At 41.7% G+C, this 19816-nt stretch overlaps 1 protein-coding gene across 1 annotated transcript in view; it reads right to left on the bottom strand.

The window, feature by feature from the left end:
• The window catches only part of LOC133405251 (protocadherin-16-like), a 101902-nt gene that overhangs the window by 51554 nt on the left and 30532 nt on the right, over window positions 1-19816 (bottom strand).

Genomic DNA, 19816 nt, shown 5'->3' with positions numbered 1-19816 from the left:
ACCGAATCACGTCCTATTTTGAAAGACATTCATTTCCCTTAAGGAGACACACGTTTCCCCTTGCGTCTAAATCCCAAAAAGGAAGGCGCAACAATTATTGATATTTGAGTAGGGAAGCAGCCCAGACGTCACATCACATTACAGCCAATGACTCATTTGGTATTACAAATTAGCACGAGTGTTTTAATTGTCAGACTCTATTGTGTCCCCACTGCTGACTTTTTCAGAGTTTTAAGTCAGTCCGTCCAGTTAAAAGCTTTCGGTGGGCCACTGTACCGAACGAACCCCGCCGGCAACTTCACGCGCACCCCCCGAGACCCCGAAGCCACGGGCCTCCTCGGGCTAATGGATGAAACAGATCGCGGCGGGGCCAAGATGAAAGAGGAGCTGCAAAGAGGAGGGAGACTTTTTGGAAGACACTGTGTCAGCTTTGTTTTTTCTCTTTTGTCCATATGGAGAAACATTGATGACGATTCCTGGAGCACAGTTTCAAATAGTTTTGTTTTATTTTGACTTCAGAGCCCTGATCTTTAGCTTGAACCACCCTAATGGTCGGAGGCTAGACCAAACTGTATACCAAGTGGCTTAACAGCAGGCCAAAACTCCAGTCCAGTAAGTACCCTAGTTTTACCTCGGTAAGTAAGGGAAGAAATTGTTTTTAAAAATTACCATAATTGCCCAAGTGATTTTTGAACGTTATATACATATATATATTTGTTATTGTGACCTTAATTTAAAAATGACTTGGGCAATTACGCTATTAGGCTAACGAAATGGAAATCTCAAAGTGTTTCTCTTTTGTTTAGCAGAGCACATTTAAGGAGCCTCTCCCGGCTCATTTCGGGCAAGCCAATCGCAGTGCAAATACAACAGACTCAAATGAGACTTAAGTCACCTTGAATATCTGTGAAGGAGTGCTACAAGGGTCTGTTTTAGGACCACTGTTGTTTGTCATATATCCATTATTTCAACACTGGTATCAAAAACATTTCAATTCATCTGTACGTAGATGATGCGGTAATCTACTCAATGTCCCCTTCAGTTGAGCTAGCACTGCAAAACCTACAGTACGAATTGGGATGCGCTTGGCTAAAATTTGTGAAAGACTCGACTTGAACTGCATGACTTTATAAGTCTTGCCTGTTTTCATTTAAAATTCTGATCAAGATAGTCTAGATAGTTGGAAGATAGTCAGAAGATAGCCACTTGTTTTTGAACTGAAAGTTATTTTTTGTGTAGAATTTATTAGTTTGTAGCGGATTCTTTGCTTAGATCTGAAAATAAAACTGAATTAAAATCAGACTTCCATCAGAAAATATTTTTGGGGTAAAATTATGAGAAAAAAGTGTATTTTTGTATGTTTAACTAGCTTCACTTGTTTCCTTCTGCAGTTACGTTCACACTGTATCGTGATGTATTATAGATGGGTTTTTTTCAACGAATCGATTATTCCTTACAATGTATATATATTGTTTTTTTCAACGAATCGATTATTCCTTACAATGTATAATATTGTGATAATCGTGATTTACGGCGCAAATCCCGTCTCTAATCCTAAATGTAATACAATTGTAGAAAGCTCCGCTCTTTCCGAAGTCAGTGACCGCCTACAGATCAATCATCTCGACTCAAGTCAGCCTCAGATCACGACGGCGACGAAGGATGCGTTTGTTTTCAATCAGGGGGAACAACTGCAGGATTACGGCAAGAGGCCTCAGAGGGAACGCACCGACAGCCGTATTTTCCCAACTGCCGTCTGCAGATTAGCGCAGATGACAGACGACATGCGGGTGGCGACGCCATCGGGGCCGCGCCAAAACTGAGCAAAGTCAGCGACTGGTGGAAACAACCCAGCGTGGGATGCTTCCTTTGGACCGTCCCGAGCGTGGGTAATGTGGGAATGAGCGGACCTTCACCTCGGCACCAAACAAATCCTCATTCACGGTCGCTACGAGGAGCGCATTCTTCAGCTTGACATGCCATGGAGCCGGTGCCCGGGCCAGGAATGTGGGACGTCCCCGTCTATTGTCGACAGCAAATTAGGCAGGCTAATTCACTGCTGGTGATGCATTGCCATCCATTGTTGGTATCCCACTCTCAATTTTAGCACGATTCTAACAGGGTCAAATGTATATGTGTGTATATAAATGATGATTTTGGAATCCAAGGTGGTGACATATTTTAAATATTAGAGCATATTTTAAAAATGAGGCCACACAGAGATACCAGAAGAGGAATTATTAAATGAGATAACTAGAAATTGACCACATAATCGCCTATTAGGGCTTTAATAGGCGATTATTAGTTGCCTGTCTAATTCTGATGATACATTGCGCCATCCATCCAAATTCTTACGTTTCTCATTATAGACTCTGAATTTTATTACAATTCTAACGACTTCAAACAGAACTTGAATGATGACTGGGAATCCAGGGTGGAGAAACATTACAAACAGCAGAACATATAAATAAATTATGCCACAGAGCGCGAGTACAGGTGGTATATCCGCTGTTAGCCTGTGTAAACGTACCATCCTCGGGCCGGTGCATCCTGCAGATAAAGATAATAAAGCTCCCTGCAGCACAGTATTATTTTTTTATGACTGGCTGGCACAAACCTGCTTCCAAATAGCGTTTCGTGTGTAGTTTCTACACGCACTCTAAGTGGTATCGTTTGACCGCAATTTTCAGGAAAAATCCCATTAGACTAGGCTAACAATTGGCAAATAATGGCACCGATTCGGTGTAATGGTCCTTATTCGGTTATTCCCACTATATTTCATAAATGTCATACACAACACACACGCACACACAACTTCTTTCAGATTGATTAGCGAGAAACGTTCAAACAAGAGGAGAAAAAAAAATTAACAAGAAGGCAATGTGGACAAAAACCCCGAGGCCCAGCCTACTGGCACTCACATGGGCCAATCTTGGAAAAATATTGTTCTGCGGTCTCGCCAGAAATCGGCACACTTCTGGGCTAAATCAAGGTGACACCTACTTCGAATGCAAAAAAAAAAAAAAAAAACACACACACACACACACAAAAACATGGGGCTGCGGTCCTTCCTGTACTCTTTTATATTCTAGAGGAGTTTGGCACCGCAAACAAGCTAAGGACCACAGCATACGATGTCACATTGGATGTTGGCTGACTTAACAACAGCGAACGGTCCAAAACTACTGTTTTCATTTCAGTCTGGGCTGAAATCTCCCATTAATCGTCATTTTTAATCAAGAAAAGTGCAAGACCGTGCTGTTGCGAAATTACACGACTGCGTTGAAGAGTTTCCCTCTCAGCCGCACTCGGAAGGGATTAGCTAAGCAAACAATAAATTATCAAAGTGCATTCTGCTGTCTTGTGCATTCTAATGAAGCGCTCGTCTCTTGGGGCGCGCGAGGAGATACGAGGGGCTCCCATCGGTGTGTGTGCGCAGCCATAACAACACATACTTGGAGGGCGAGATGAGAAGCAGCTGCTCGCAAGGCGTCTGGCTTCACTTCATCCAGGTCAAAATGTTCATAAATTGAAGAGAAAAGGGATGCTTTAAGGAGAGGTGTCAGTAAATTTCACCCACAAATTAAAAGACAAAGACGAACGTTAACAGTGATCAACTTTTTTTTTTTTTTACCCTAGACCAGGGGCGTCAAACTCATTTTTTGTCGCGGACCACATTGTAGTTATGGTTTCTCTCAGGGGCTCGTTATGATTTTGAAATCATATAAATATCGAATCACCTCCATATATTTTTACATAGACAACAAATCGATAAAACCGCTGCGATGATTTTTCCCGTTCTGAGTTCGGTGGAACCATTCCTCGCGTCCTTAAGTGTTGGACCCCGCCCAAACTCTATGGGTGTTCTATCATTGGATCCCACTTCTGACACCAAATCGTTTTTGCCAACATTTTCGACAGTACCGTAATAAACACTGTGAAACACCAAGAGTCCACTTTTTGTTTAGTGGGGGCTAGCCGATTCTTTGTATCCCACTTCTGACACCGAATCATTTTTGCCAATATTTTCGACAGTACCGTAATAAACTGTGAAAGACCAAGAGTCCACTTTTGGTTTAGTGGGCGAGCCGATTCTCTGTATCCCCCTTTTGACACCACATCTTTTGGCTAATATTTTCTACAGTATCGTAATAAACACTGGGAAACACCAAAAATTGTCTTAGATGCCACAGTTTTTTTTAACTAATAACAGAAGATAACATCCCCGCAAACAATCTGTGAGTAGCCAAATTCTCAACTACCGAGTGACAAATATGCAGGTTTCACTGTATTCCAATAATTTCCCCTTTTTTTCTCAAAATGCATAAGGTGATGTGAACTACAATATTCCAATTTTTGGGATGGGATAAAAAATTGTCGTCTTTAGCAAACTTGCGGTCAAACTTTCCACGGTCAGACTTTCCTCCCGTTGTCAGGGAACGGCGAGTTGACCCCGCAGCTGTCGGCAGGGGACATTCAATAATGTTGAATGCTGGGTTTCCAGCAGCTGTCTCTATATGATCCATTTCTACAACGTGTATCGGCCACGAGATGAGAATACTATCATTCACTCCGTCGGGCTCATTTAAAGTAGCTTTATGTGGACACCTCTCATTTCCTGCACGGGGCAGACATCCTGCGTCTTGTAATCCTTCGACGCGGCCCTCCTTCGACCTTGGCGTGGACTGAGCGTTCGGGGCTGCGTGTTCCTTCGGGCCAGCTTTCGCTCACTTTAAAAGAGACTGTTAATATTACATGTGATCCCAGGTTTTAGTCCTCAAAGTGCAGCGGATATGATTCGTCTTAGGGGCGATCGGGGGTAATGGCTGAAGGCCGTCCTGCTCTACGGTGACCTGCCGTTATCATCTGTCTCCAACGCAACAGCATGGAAGCAGTTAGACTCTGCCATGTGATGACTTAAAAGACAAATTCATTTTTAATAAATTGAAGAAGGAAAAACGGTGTGCCGTGTGGACAAGACACGTGGTCGGCCTTTGCTTGTTTGGACTGTGTGTACAATTCACATACTTTAATTGTTTGCATTAGAACGGTCACAATCTGTTGCTGGTTTTCCACATCAGCAGTCAACACGCAACGTTGAAGTTCACTTTTAATTAATACAGATTCGTCCATTCTACACTCATACAGTGGCGCCTTCAGAAATGAGTTGAATTTATTCTGTGATCATACGTATCTCAAAACGCCCGTATCTCGAATAAGCTTACCTCATTGCAATGAATGGAAATGCAATTAATCTGTTCCAGTCACCACATAAAACAAAAATGTGTTTTTCATAACAAAAACTGCACTTAACTGATGCACTTTTTTTTCTGTTGCGTTTCTGTTTTCTATTTGACAAATTTAAGCCCTTGCTCAATAGGAAATTTGTCATTGGTGTCAGGGATGTACGTTCTCGACAGAAGATATTTGTATGGTGTGGGAGGGGAGAGGGGGCTGTATTTGTGCTTGGCGATGTGTCCCCTGCGTGCGCCACATGCACGGATCTGCTACATCAACTGACAACGTGTAATTCGGGAGTTTAGTGATGAAGTGCTGCCTCCACAAGGAAAAATATGATCTGTAATGTCTTCGTGCGGAGATTCGGAGTTCGCACTGTGGCCCTTGTCATCATGGTAACAATATCTGTCCTCACCATTGGCCCAAGATTATTTGGGGCAGGGTCACTTGCATGAGACAGGGCCACCCCCTCAAATTTCAAGAACTGCTTTAAATTGGTGAAAATAAAATGCATATTATGTCACCTCGAAGCACAAGTGAAGTTTTACACGGGCTGTTTTCCATCCGGCGAGAACATAACACTCCCCTGTTCTATTCGCACCGGAGCGCGTCACATGACCGCGGCTGATGGATTGGTCTTGTGGCGGCTGAGACGGCTCACGGGAGATTGCTACCAGATGAAAAGGTCTCGGGGTGCAAACTCCGAATGGAACTAAGACTCCTTTATCAGGGATCAAATGGAATAAAGAACAGTAGTGTTACTACACAGAGGGAAATAAAAAGTGAGTTTGGAAAGTTTATGCCGAGCCAAAGTCCATCCTTTTGGGGATATTTGGGATAACAATTAAGAACAATTGCAACCTCAATTCAGTGTGTTTTGCTTTTTCTTTACACAAAAAGAAGCTCAGTATTTGAAAACAAACTCACTGCCTATGCCAATGTTTGAAATGTATTCATGAATAAAATTATGACATTATTCTTACTTGACTGAATAAGCTGATTAAAGAAGCCAATGAACCTAACAACAAAAAGATAGGCATTATGACTGTACTACGAATAATATTGTGTCTTTCTTGTTTTCCCCATTAAAGGGTAAGACTAGCGAACAGAAGCAGAGCGAAGACTCAGAAGCGACGCAGAATAGTACAGTAACATTTCTGCTGGAAAGGTAAGTTTATCACCTTATTTGTGGTCTATAATTGATAAGTAATCAAAAACATTTAGTGTTATAGTAACATTCTATTACGAATAAGTCATGCTACCAATGTAGGTGTGGCTAACGTCGGCTTGTTTATGATGCTAATGCTAGCTTAGTACTGCTAGCGCCGCTATTACCTTTTTAAAATACGAACAACCGGCGTCCTGGAACAGATTGCATTCAAACTTAGAGGTTCCACTGCCGTTTTTTTTTTGTGCCTAATGAGTGCCTGTGTTTTGCTTCTTCGTTTGCTAGCTGTAGCTTTTTTTTTATTTTCTTTTTTTGTGACACTGCTTTGAATCAGTGTTTGAAAACAAACTTTGTTCATTACTATCACCTATAGTGAAATAAAACGGAATTTGGAAAGTGAACGGCCGGCCATCGTTTTGGGATATTTCTGCAAATACGCCGCATACGTTCTGTCCTGCGGCCTCTCTTGCGTGACGGGTGTCGAAATGACCTCGTGCCAGATATCTTATTTTATATATCACAAGGTTTTATCGTTTTGACACAGCTACATTGTAGATCGACATAAATCACGTTGCCGCAAGGAGCGTTTTCACGATCTCTTTACACACGAAATATGCGCTGTCCGGTCTCACCTGTGTTGCCGGTATTTTGTACTACACATTAGGATCGGGGGATTTGCGGCCTTATGTGTCAACATTATACGCGCTCGCGAAGAAAACACGTTTTATGCGAGCGACACGCTCGGCCTGTAAAGTGACAAATCAAAATAATTACACAGGACGCGTCTAACGCGGCCCAGATGTTGTTTTAGCTCGGCGGAGGGGGGGGACGAAAAAGTATGTGTACGCTTCCCTTAATCCGTCTTAAATGTACAATTTCAACTGGCTATGAAAATATTTTCCCTGGGAATATCCTCGGCGTAAAGAAAAAGCTGCGAACACAAGTCCACTTCCTGATAAATCAGACGCGGTTACACACATGAGGAGATTGGACCTCAAAGTGTAAACAGCCTCCAAGATGACAGTCTGGCCAAAGATTGGCAAAGAAGCACATGGAATGTTTTGCGTGTGTTAGTTAGGTGAACTTTGGGGGAGGGGGGGGAAAAAAATAAATAAATAAATAAAATTGCCTTCTTAAGTTGGGTTCGAGGCAACGACTGCAACCTCAAATCGAAAGAAAAAGAGCAAACGCACGCTGGCTCACACACACATGCTCAGACACACCCACAAACAGTCGCACGTCCACACACACACTCTCACACTCTCTCATGCACATACACGTTTTTGTCATTCTGTCAGTCACTCACTCTCGTTAACACACACACAGACAATTACTCACACTCTCTCACGCACTCTTATGCTCACTCTCACACGCTCCCGCACTCACACATGCACATTCGCACACACACACTCACTCATTTACGCACACATTTACATACTTACATCCTCACTCACATTCTCGCACACACACTCTCACACGTTCACACACTCAGACCCTCATTCACTCTCACACACATATGCAGACTCACATGTGCAAACGTTCCCACACATCCACACACTATCACTCACTCAGTCTCACACACACACACGCACACACACACACACATACTCACGCTCTCACTCTCTCATTAACTCACACACTCATGCGCACTCACACCGTCTCAGACATTCACACACTCTCAATATCGCACTCAAATACTCACTCACACACATTCATACGCTCTCAATGCTCTCACACACTCTCTCACACACTCATACCGGACCGGCTGTTTTGGCACCTGGCCGCGGGAGCGTCGCCGATCTCGCACAGAGGCGAGGGGCTCGGCCGGGTGGGGTCGAGGGGGCTCGGCTGTCAATCACCGATCAGAGCGGCACTTTGTTGCGCGGCCGGGCCCTCCTACGAGCCAGACAGAAGGCGAGCGGAGCGGGCTTGGCAGCCAGCGAGCTCTGTGGCGCGGCCCCTCCTTTTCACTGGGCTGGATAAGCCCGGGGAGTGTGGCGCCTCTGAGGTTAGCCGGTTGCCTGCGTGGAGACACCAGCTCCATCAGGAGCCTATTTTTATTCCATTTTGCTTTTTTTCCCCCCGCCGTTTCCCATTCACCCCAACTGCCTCCCCTCTTTCTCTTCCTCTGCCTCCTTTACCGCCATCTTCTTCATCTTCTTCTTCTACTACTGTGATGATGATAGGATGTGTTTGAGCCACATCCACGACAGAGGAAAATGAAAGATTAAAAAAAAGTGAATGTAAGCAGGCTTCCTTTCGTGCCATGATTCCACATACTAAGTTAAGATGAGAGAAAAAATATACCCTGCAACTGGTTTGGCCATATGCACGCAGCATATGTGCAACAAAAGTTGGTTAGCAGTAACAACAAGCAAAACAGCTGCAACGTTTCTTTTAATTTGACTTGAACATAAAATTATGTTTTCCACAGAATCAAAACAAATGTGTGAATGTTGTCTCATATAATATGAAAGCCGCAAATGTCTGCTTTAAACCAAAATAGCCAACTTCCTGTTCAATTCCGGATGTAGACCTTTGAGCCTTTTTCGTGCGTCCTGTTATGACAGACACGTCCCGCCCAATTTCGCGACGATCGGTGAAAGTCAATTTTTTTTCTACTGAGTGAGTTATTGGGGGGACATGTTGGGGAGCCCTTAAAATCCATATATATTCACCAGAATACACACACTTTTAAAAAAAAAAAAAAAAGGGTTTCGGGCACGTTAAGGACAACAATAATCATGACACTAGAATCATAATAGAGAAATCGGTTCACTCTTCACAAATACCTATTTGCATTTTCTTCTGTGGAACCTTCCATGCTAATCGCTGAAAAACTCACATTCTCAAAACATGACTTTATTTATGCTCTTTCTGAAACACCCTAAGATGCCGCAAAAGCCCCCCGTCTAAATAGGAAAGTTGTACAGTGTCAAATAAAAAAGTATGTTGATGTGATGCATCTCCGCTGACAGACAAGAATTGTATGTCAGTGAGGCGCTAATTCTAGCCTGGGTTGTTCGTGGAAGTTACCGAAAGTCTTTGCCGCATGTGCATGTATGTGTGCAATTCTGGAGAGTAATGTGTAAGACAAGTGTAAGACAAGTTTGAAAATGTATTATTCTATTTTGGTATAATAGCAAGCTTGCCAGCTCAATTACGTATATTTGTTATTTGCGGCAGGGCTCGGTCCCTATTACTATAAACAACGATTCCAAGATGGGCTAAGTTTTTATTTTTTAACCAGCTGTTTACAACTTCATCCCTAATGCAATCACTCAAAATGGTGCATTCAAATGCACTGTATTGTCATGCAGCTCACAAACTTCCTTCCATCCGGGCCAAGAAGCAACAAGAAAAGGAAGCCATGAGAGCCATGGGACGGCCTTTTGTCGCCTGTCTGAAAAGCCTTCAATGTCCACGTCGGCCCCTTCGAGGGAAGCGACCAGTTTATTTAAAGCAGCTAATCCGACATGTTGAGGCAATTCACGTACAATGCGGCCACGCCGACGCGCTAGCGGGGGGTCGCGCCGCTTTAGCATCATAAAGCAACACTTCCTGAGGAACGCCACGTTTCCGTCATAAGTCATTCCGCGCACGCACATTGCTGGGCGAACCCCCCACCTGCTGCATTTTTATTTTTTTTTCTACACAGCCGGGCAACAGCGGGACGGCGGAGTTGAAGGGGTCTAGACTGGTCTTTTAAAAGAGACCAGATTAGCGCTCGAGTTTTTGGGGAACGTAGCAACAAGGCCACGGATGTACTGTGACTGTACTGTAGCCTTCTGGAGAGCAGTACTTAGGAGTGCGCAGTGCACTTCGACAGCACGAAAGGCTGTAAATTGCTTGTTCCATGTCCCAGCAGCCATTGAAGTCAAGAGTTTTAAAGGAAAGACTCGTGGGGAGACATTTTATAGTTAATGCAAAGGGAAATAGGAACAACGGGGAAATTAAGTAAGCAAGTAAATCTTTTGGGAGCTGCCTATTTCCTGAAGTGTGTCTGAATTTGAATGAAAATCTTGAGAAACTGTTTTAAATTGTTTAAAAAAAAAAAAAAAAGAATAATACTGTTATTCGTTTAAGGTGGTCAAATTTTGAGGTTTGATTCCAAATATCCTTTGAGGCGAATCCTTCTAGATGCTTTGTTCGTAATGTTCAAATAATAAAAATACAAAAAGTAGGGGAGTTAGACAGCGAAGATTCCAAAGCCGTTACTTAGTTGTGTGCTTTTTCTGCAAGAGCTGGCAATTTCCTCCCTGTCATCCACATCCACTCATCGTGGCTTCACTGTTGCTTTCCACTGACCTCCTCATCCTCCTCCTCTTCTGGGTACATCTAAAGAGTGCCGTGCTTGAGCAGAGGATCGGAAACTAACCTAATGCCGACCTGCGAAGCGAGAGTCGGTTCCCCGTGACGTGGCGAAGTTAATCCCCCGGCCTCAGGTTGGCCAGCCCCCCTTTTGAAGGTCGCTTATTTGAAGTGTATTAGTAAGATTGAAGCAGCAATTACGTTTATAAGCTACACCAAAGAAGGCGTGTAAAATTGGTTGACTTCATGTGGGATTGTGTGTAAAAAAAAATTTTTTTTTAAGTTTATGCCTCACATTTTTTCCATTTCAGACACATTTGGATGATTAAAAAAGTAGTGAGTCAAAACGACCCACGTAACGTAATTTTTCAGCATGAAATGTCTGCATCATCGATGTAAAATTCGCCGTGTCGTGTTGCATTTCATGTGTTTGAAAGTTGAGTTACTCATGAGACGTGATTTTCTTTTTTCCATTTCTGACACTTTTGCATAATTAAACAAGCCGCAGATCAAACTGACCATCATTAACAGCAGTGTTAATATGCCGAATTATTTTTTTTTCTCCCAATTATTACTCATAGCATACATACTGTATTTGTTTCAATAAGGCAACATAGTGGCGAAACTATTGGAAAGGACTACCATTTAATCCTTGGAGAAACAATGGTGACAGTTGTAATAAAGCTAAAAAAATAAACCAAGGATTTTGCCAACAAACCAAAACAAAATAGTGTTTCCACGTAGTAATGAAAAATATATGTTCATATCTAAAGCTCACACAATTCCCAGTTAAAACTCCCAATGAAACACCCTGAAGCTGACCTACTTCAGTATCATTTACGATCCGCTGTTTTTTCACCAGTTGTCGCCGCTACTCAAAAAAATGTCCGTCGGGACCATTTTGGGAAGTGCGTCGTTCCCCTTTGCTTATTACCATAACCGTGACCCGTGACCCCGGGGAGATCATTCTTCATTTCCTCTTCAGATACAGCCCAAAACCAGACCAGGATGTGGACGGTGGAAAATCCCACAGGAGGGCTTAAAACAACAAGGGTGACTGAATGAGGCCGGACTGACCGCCATTGTGTCGTGATGTTATAGTAGGTCTCTAAAATTGAACTTTTATTTTGGCTATCCACGAGTATGAAGCGTTGCTTAACATACGGGCGATGTGCTTGGTTGGATTTACAGCAATGAGCTGGCATTGTTGGCCTTGCTACCTCCGCCAAGGACGTTCACACCGCCATGTCGCTTGCAGCTGTCCAATGGCAACCGAATCCTCTTAATTTGGATTTTTGAATATACTGAGATTCTGCGTGTTATCCTGTAAGTGTCACCAAAACAAATGTGTTTTACAACGGCAACGAGTATTTCTATTGGTCCACCAGAATTGCCCATCAATTGTATTGTAATGGTATTTCTCTATAGATCATACCTACTGTAGTTACTTATTGTTTCAAAGACGAAAAAAAAGCAGCGAAGAGTCTCCAGACAGCCAAAAAGGAAAATGATCGGCATTAGTTTGCTTTAATAAATCGAGCGCTGACCTTGGATATGTCATGTTGGCAGCAGATGATTGACAATCATGGTAGAAGTTACCGGAGTGATGCGTGCCAGGCAAAATCGAGTGGCTAAATTAGCCATTAAATTACGAATTACGCTGATTTCAGCATGAACTCAGTACAAGGTTTGGATGACATTAGATGATTTCATACAAAACAATCTTTAACTTGCTACCCGTTGATAAAAGCTGACTCGGAATTTTGTCGTTTATAAAATGAAACATAAATGTTTATTTTTTATTTTATCATGTATTTACATTTCATCATGTTTTTTTATCAGTTTATTGTTTGGGTAATGAACAAATATGTGTTTTCTCCAAAATAATGACATGGTTTTAATCCACTTTTTAGAGGAAAAGAAATTAAGAAAAGTAATGAAAATGTAATCAAATTGAATAAGCTATATCACTTTGACAAAGTAACTGAAATAGTTACACTATTATTATATTTTCAACAGAGTGACTTTTTTTTTCAACAGAGAGTTTACAAACTCATCTTTCCAACACGCCCCATACGTCAACGTACCGGCATACTTCTCCATTAAAGTTTGAATGTCTTTTTATGAAATATGGAGGGAAGAAAATGGAAATATGACATATAAAAGCAATGAGTGGCTTGTTTTCAGGCAGCAGCACTTGTGTGCCCTCCTGATGTGTGTTTATAAGTCACGCGAGGAGCTGCAGGGGATTGTTTGGCGATGCGATTCGTGGCCTCTCGCCGCGCTCATCTGCCACGTTTGGCTTTGTGTATACAATTTAAACGTCAGACTTGAACTCTCCGTGCACTGCGATGCCGACTTGGACAAACAAGGTCACACAAACCTGCTTTCCATCAGTCAGGCCCAACATTCTTCGACTTCCAGTACAATGACACGAGTGCTCAAACAACTTGATTAAGTCATGCCATGGTGCAGCATATCAATCTGCTTTTATTGAGGTATCATTTCTTGCACATCCAATCCAAAACGTTACGCTTTTTTGCGGGTTTGGCTTCGTCTCGATGCAGACGGCTCCTACGGGAGAAGCGACGGCAGCCGCCAGGATCCCGCCTCTCGGCCCAAACGTTCCACTTTGGAAAGTGATCACGCTGGAACGCGTGGTAAGCCTGAACATTTTTTTTTTTTCCCCGTTCTCTGAGAAAAGGCTATTTTTCGTTGTCTTTACAATCCTTTTAAATCCCCACATAAGTGTTTCATGCCACGATTTCCTGGCCAAGAAAGTGTCTCAAGAGGAGGAATATTGTGAATTATGACCCGTATGACCTTCAATGAAAAATTAAAGGTCACAAGCTGCAATGAAGGAGCCCTCGTGCCCCCATTTTTGATGCTGCATCCTCAAAATTATCATCAAATATTGACGTCAGGCTGCTCACATTTGATGGCATAGGCAAAAAGGTTTTGTAGTGTCGAGGATACATGCTTCGGATTGGGGCTCATTTGGGCAAATTCCCTAATAGAAGTTAACCGAACCCTGGAATTTGCCCAAAATAGCCGTTGTTGTGCATGAATAAAAATGGAACGTAATACGAGACAAATGAACAAAAACTAATGTGAAAATAATAACAAAGTTAAAAACAATAAAGAAGGAAAATTTGGCAGGTTGTAATTTGATAAGCTTCAGGTCTGGACTCCCAAAAACTTGAAACAGGGCCCGAATTTAGCAAAGGCAGTCTTGGAATTGCTGTTTATTACGATTCTTGTGATGAATTAATTGCCGTTTGGGGGCCTCACCCTGCCCAAAAAACAAAACAATTTTTGCAACCATGTGTACGGTTAACCTGAATGTATTTTAGCTGTTCCAAACACATCCCAAGAAATTCACTCTGAAAAGTTAGGATGGAATTTAGTCCCAGAAACCAGTTTCACCCATCAAAACTAAATTGGACGGGCACGTCGATCATAACAGGATGCAAGAAAAAGTCTCAAGGACCCATGCCCGAAATTGAACAGGAAGTCAGCCGTTATAGTTTGAAGTGGCCATTTTGGGCGAATTCCAAGGCTTGTACTTTGGAATTTGCTCAAATGAGCCCCAATTTGAAGCGGGTGTCCTCTACAGATGGGTGACGCTAAATTACAAAGGTTTTTTTGTTTTGTTTGGTTTTTGCCGATACCTTCTAATGTGAGTGTCAGTTTCAGCTTTCCAGCAGATATATGAAGGTTTCGGCCCCAAACTTGACTGAATGGAAAGACCACATGGGCTTCATCCATACGTTTTTGCTGTTCGGTATGTTTAAATTGTACGTCTAGGGAATGTGAGGGTCGGATGTCGCTGTGAGATAAGACTGTTTCGAGAGGGAAGTGTTTTCTGGACTGATAGCTCATTGACTCTTTTCCTAATCTGGCTTCATTTGGATGTGTTATCATCCCAGTGGAACTCCCAGCAGACAGACCAAAACATTGGTTTTAGAGAGGAGGCGTCCTCTGTGGCTGATCCTGAAGCATTAGCATATGCGTGAGTAAGTGTTCCGTCGCCCTGGAAATGGGTTGATAAACAATATAGATTCACATGCCTATAAACCGTTTAAAAGCCAAGATAAATACACCCTACTCCGGCAGAGAGATGCTGCTCGTAACTCCATATGCTCATCCATCTCAATTTGTTGATGATGCCGAGCGACGGCAAACAGTAAATACTGAAAGGTGCACTCGCTGACCGCCGCGCTGTGTAAATACTCGGCCGCTAAAAAAAAAAAAAATTATAATAATAAATATAAAAAAGAACAGGCGGTTTGGGCTGGTGATTGGCCTGTATAAAGCGGTGGGGTTTCTACTTTGAGCGACTCTCCGCCCTCCTGTGTTTCCCGCCATCGCCATGGCAACACACCAGCACTCCAGCCCGGCCCGCACACCACTGTTGCATGCACATCCGCCGCACGCAGGCTAATCGCCGCCTTTTCAGTCCTAGCATCTGCTCGCTTTCTCACTCTTTTCCCACCGTAGTCATCAACGACTGTTTTTAATTTGCAGCTGAGTGTCCTTTAGTTACCTCCACCAGGAAGGGTTCGTTTGAAACGTTGTCTGCGACTTCAACACTTTTAGGTGCACTTTATATCAAGTATAATTGTTCAAGAACGTTGCAACTACATTTAGGTGAGGATCTTTGTCTGGTTTGATTCAAATTTAAAATGTGTGTGCTCAGTCAGAAACTGGATTTATCCTGTTAATTTTGGGTGAGAATCCAAAAATGGACTGTATATCCAAACTTCCTATCACATTTGTATCAAGTTTGCAATGCGCCAGAAAGTCAAAAGTTGGAATGCAAGAACCAAATTTAATCTGGATCTGATCCATTTAAATTTGGGTGAAAATTATAAAACAACTCATAAAATGTTTTGGGTGCATTTACAGCAATTTGATAATTGTTGTTACTGTATATTGAGTCTCACCCATATTTAACCAAATGGGTTCTGGATTCAATTTGGTTTGAGAATACAATACAGCTTCTGAGCTTCAAATCAGATCAGAAGTTAAGACTTGTTTGATCATTTTTAGGCTACATGGATCATCACCCAGACTGAATTAGATCAGATCTGGATTTAATTTGGTTTGACAATCCATTACAGTTTCTGAGCTCTGAATGAGACTTGCAAACTGGATTCAAATCAGATGAGAAGTTAAGAACTGTTTGACTGTTTTTATGGTAGTACAAACTAGTTTAATTATCCAAAAGTATCACAATATGTTATATGAATCGTTGTCATTGTACCTGTTACAGTTTAATACGGAGAAAATTACTTGTAATTATATAACAACATCAGGGTTTAATGTTAATCATGCCGGCATAGTGCGCGTGGAAGTTAAAAGGATTCCCCAAATGTTTAATCAGCCCCCTCAAATGAAGACGACCCAGAAGACAGCGACCCCGCATGTGTCTTGTCACAATGCTTTGACAGCTAACGTTTAGCAGGCAGGCAAAACAGTGTTACTGCAGAGATAAACAGGCTCCTTTGCAGGCTCTCGCCCGTCACCATATCTGTCATCACTGCTAAAGCGCAATTTTTTATTCATGGGCTCACCCTCCTTTCCCTTCGCGACTTGTGCTGGCATATTAATGCACTCCTCCTTTTGTTCCTGATGAAACCACATTGGAGAGTAGAGTTAGATGAACGGGCGCCCAGGCTCGTTACGCTTTGAGTGGAGGGCTGTCTTTTTTTATTTTTTTTGGGGGGGGGGGGGGGGGGGGATTCTCCCTCCTGCAGCTCTGCCAATGACTTGTAAACATGCTGCTTAAAAAGTGTGAAGTCACCCCTTAGCCCGCTGCTTCCGCTCTTTTTAGTCGTCACGCTAACGCACACAAGCAGATGTACACCGGAGGGTTTGTGCCCCTGGAGCGTAAGAGGGCATCGTTGCATCACTTGGACAATGTCCACCTACATTTATTTTTACACTTTTTACACATGTACTTTGCTTCAGATTTTGCAAATGAGATTAAATTTGGATGAAATGTAGCTAAATACACTTGTTACCCTGCATGTATGTCACAAATTTGATTCAAAGAGATACCGTAATTTCTCATGTGTAATGCACTACCCATGAATAATATATAATAATATAATATGCACCCCCAAAGTTCAAAATTCTGGAAAACCCTTCTACCTATGTATACTGCATTTTTATAATGCATGATTTTGCTTCTAACCCATATGATCAAAACATTAAGTATTATCTGTATTTTGTTAGTTTTTTCAAAAGAATTATTCTGAAGTTAAGCAATGTATTTGAACACGTAATACTTTCTTTTTATTTACTTGCTCTTATTTTGAAATACACAGCCCTACTTTTATTTAGTGAATGAGAAAACACAGTTGTGCTCATATGTTTGATTACTCCGGCAGAATTTGTAAAATGGGATTTCTTTAAAGAAAACTTGAAGGACCAGGCAAAACACATTGAATTTTATTTTAATGGGATTCAAATTAAACTGTCAAGCATTTCAGAAAAGCATTATCATTAAACAAAACATAACCATAAATAAATTAATGATGGTTGTTGTTCAGTCATCAGTCGTATTTAAAAAAAATATGTATGCAGTCATATGTACTTGTCAAATTAGAATAAAAGTGTAGGCTACAGCTTTTTCATAACCGCTAGGTGGCGGTGGCATACTACAATGAAAGTGTACAACTTTTTCATAATCTCTAGGGAGCGGTGCCATATTGGAATGAAAGTGTACAGCTTTTTCATAACATCTAGATGGAGGCATATATTTATATAATGTGAAAGGTTTTCTTTTTTTTTCTTTTTCATTTTTTCCTATACCTATGTATAATGTGCACTATTTATTTTTGACAATTTTGTTTTGGGGGGGGGGGGTGTATGATACACGAAAAATAACAGTAGATATAAATATGTCAATTCTCACCCACATGCAACCGGATCAGCTCTGGAGTCAATTCAGTTTGACATTGCATTACCGATTGTGACATTGTATGAGCACCACCAATTTCTTTCAAATCAGATTGTAAATGGTGAAATTGTGATAATTTATGTGGATAATCACCGAAATGTACGAGTAATTGGATTAGATCTGGATTCAATTTGGTCTAAAATTACATGTTTTGACCCTGCATACATGTTACAATTTTGATTAAAATAGGATTGGAAGTCAATTTGTTTTTGAAGTGAGGATTTTCACCCAAATTTAGAAGCTCTGATATGAATTTAATTTGTTCTGACATGACATTACAGGTTCTGACCCTGTCCAATTTCAAAACCTCCAATCCAATTTGAATCCGATTTTTTTTTTTATGTGTATGCATGGTTGGAAGATGTAATGTCAAACTGAAATAAATCCGAATCTGATCCTGTTTAATTTGGGTTAGACTCCACATACAGTCAAATAGAAAGGAGAATTTCAAAACCTCTCATCAATTCAAATCAAACTTGTAACCTGGATGCTGGGCAACAAGCTATAATGTCAAACTTGTTGCTCAAGTCGTGGTCCTGATTGTTAATTTTTGAAGAAATGAAAATGTGACAAACAAAAAAGTTTCAAGAAAAAAGGTAGCTTCGCGCTATGAAACTTCCTAAATAACTTATACAAAGAAAATGCTTCATCTCACATATTTGTGACACTTTTAATGCAATATATAATTGAATGTACTCAAGGTCAAGTTGACCCAGTAAGATAATTTCTGTTCTTGAAAAAATATATATAATAATAACACGGTTACTTGAAGGTGTGATTCATCCTTCAGCGCTAGTCTCTGTTTGCTTTGGAGACCACACACTCAGAAGATGATGTAGCCCAGGAGACCTTTTCACATCATCAAAATCAGCTTTAAATTCAACTACCTCCTTCACCCGCCTCGGCCTGAATACTGTATTTATTTTTAATCAAAGCCTTTGTTATACTCCCGATGATGAAACTGCATGCCTCTCTTGTACTCACACAGCTTTGACGAATCAGGATTTGTGTTTGGAAAGATGATGGAACTGGGGTGATGCACTTCTCACGGTGCGTTCAACTGAACCAGGTCGGAAATGCAATGGAAAAATGGAAAACTGGGAACACCATGTAAATAGATTCAAGCCCTTCATTATGTGAATTGGAGATAGGAAAATAAAATAATGTAAATTAGATGTATCTTAGCCTTCTGTCCACAGGTTTTGAGTTTTGTTCACTTTATATTAATATATTTAGGAGTAACTCCACTGATTCTATTACCCTTGTCTAATCGCCATTGTTGCTATTGTGCCTTTTCCGGAAATTATTTTCCCCAAGCCTCTGCATTGACACAATAGCCTTACAGCAAGGATTTTGTCATTTTAAGGTAAATTATATAAGCCAAAAACCTTTTATTCCATGCTAGTAGTTAGTTATTGGGACTTTCAGCTTGTCCTATCAGAAGTCGCAGAGTTTTTACCCCGAATGCCCTTCCCAACGCAAACCACCCAGTTTTTATCCAAGCTTGGGACCGACAATGGTTGGGTGCTTTGGCACTGACCCAGAATTGAACCCACACCATCTGCATGAAAGGAAGCAGTGTGTACCACTACACTTCCAGTATGTGTACACCTTTAAAGAACACAATGGCTTGTCTCCCAAAAAAGGTTGTCTTCTGTACCCTGGATGTTTAAACCTTGCCCCTGGAAAAAGCATGTCGACCTCAGAGTCCAAGAATTAGCCCCATAGACTAGTGTCTACTGTACCTTCCAGAGCCATTTCCCAAATAGAATGTATTATTCCTTCACTTCAAGAGGCAAATTTCCACATTAATCACCCTTTCTACCGTCTGAACTAATCACAAATCCAAAACAACATGTTGTTGATGGTTGGAATAAGCAGCAGGTGACGCTTAAACTTTCCTCTGCGGGCATCTAACCAAAAGATCTGGAAAGAGCCCCGTGAGCTCGTGTTGTTGCAAAGCCGTGCCGAGCGAGATTGTTTTGTATCGCTGCCCGGCACATGATACCACTCAAGACGTTCCGCTGGCTACGGCCATGCCAAAACATTGACCTGTGAAGGAGTAGGGAAGAAGACGCAACAAACTGACGTCAGAGAACATTGTACGGTTTCTGGGCCAACAACTACAACTG

The sequence above is a fragment of the Phycodurus eques genome, chromosome 7 (genome assembly GCF_024500275.1).
Source record: "Phycodurus eques isolate BA_2022a chromosome 7, UOR_Pequ_1.1, whole genome shotgun sequence".
NCBI lineage: Eukaryota > Metazoa > Chordata > Actinopteri > Syngnathiformes > Syngnathidae > Phycodurus > Phycodurus eques.
This window is presented reverse-complemented; position numbering and strand designations above follow the sequence as displayed.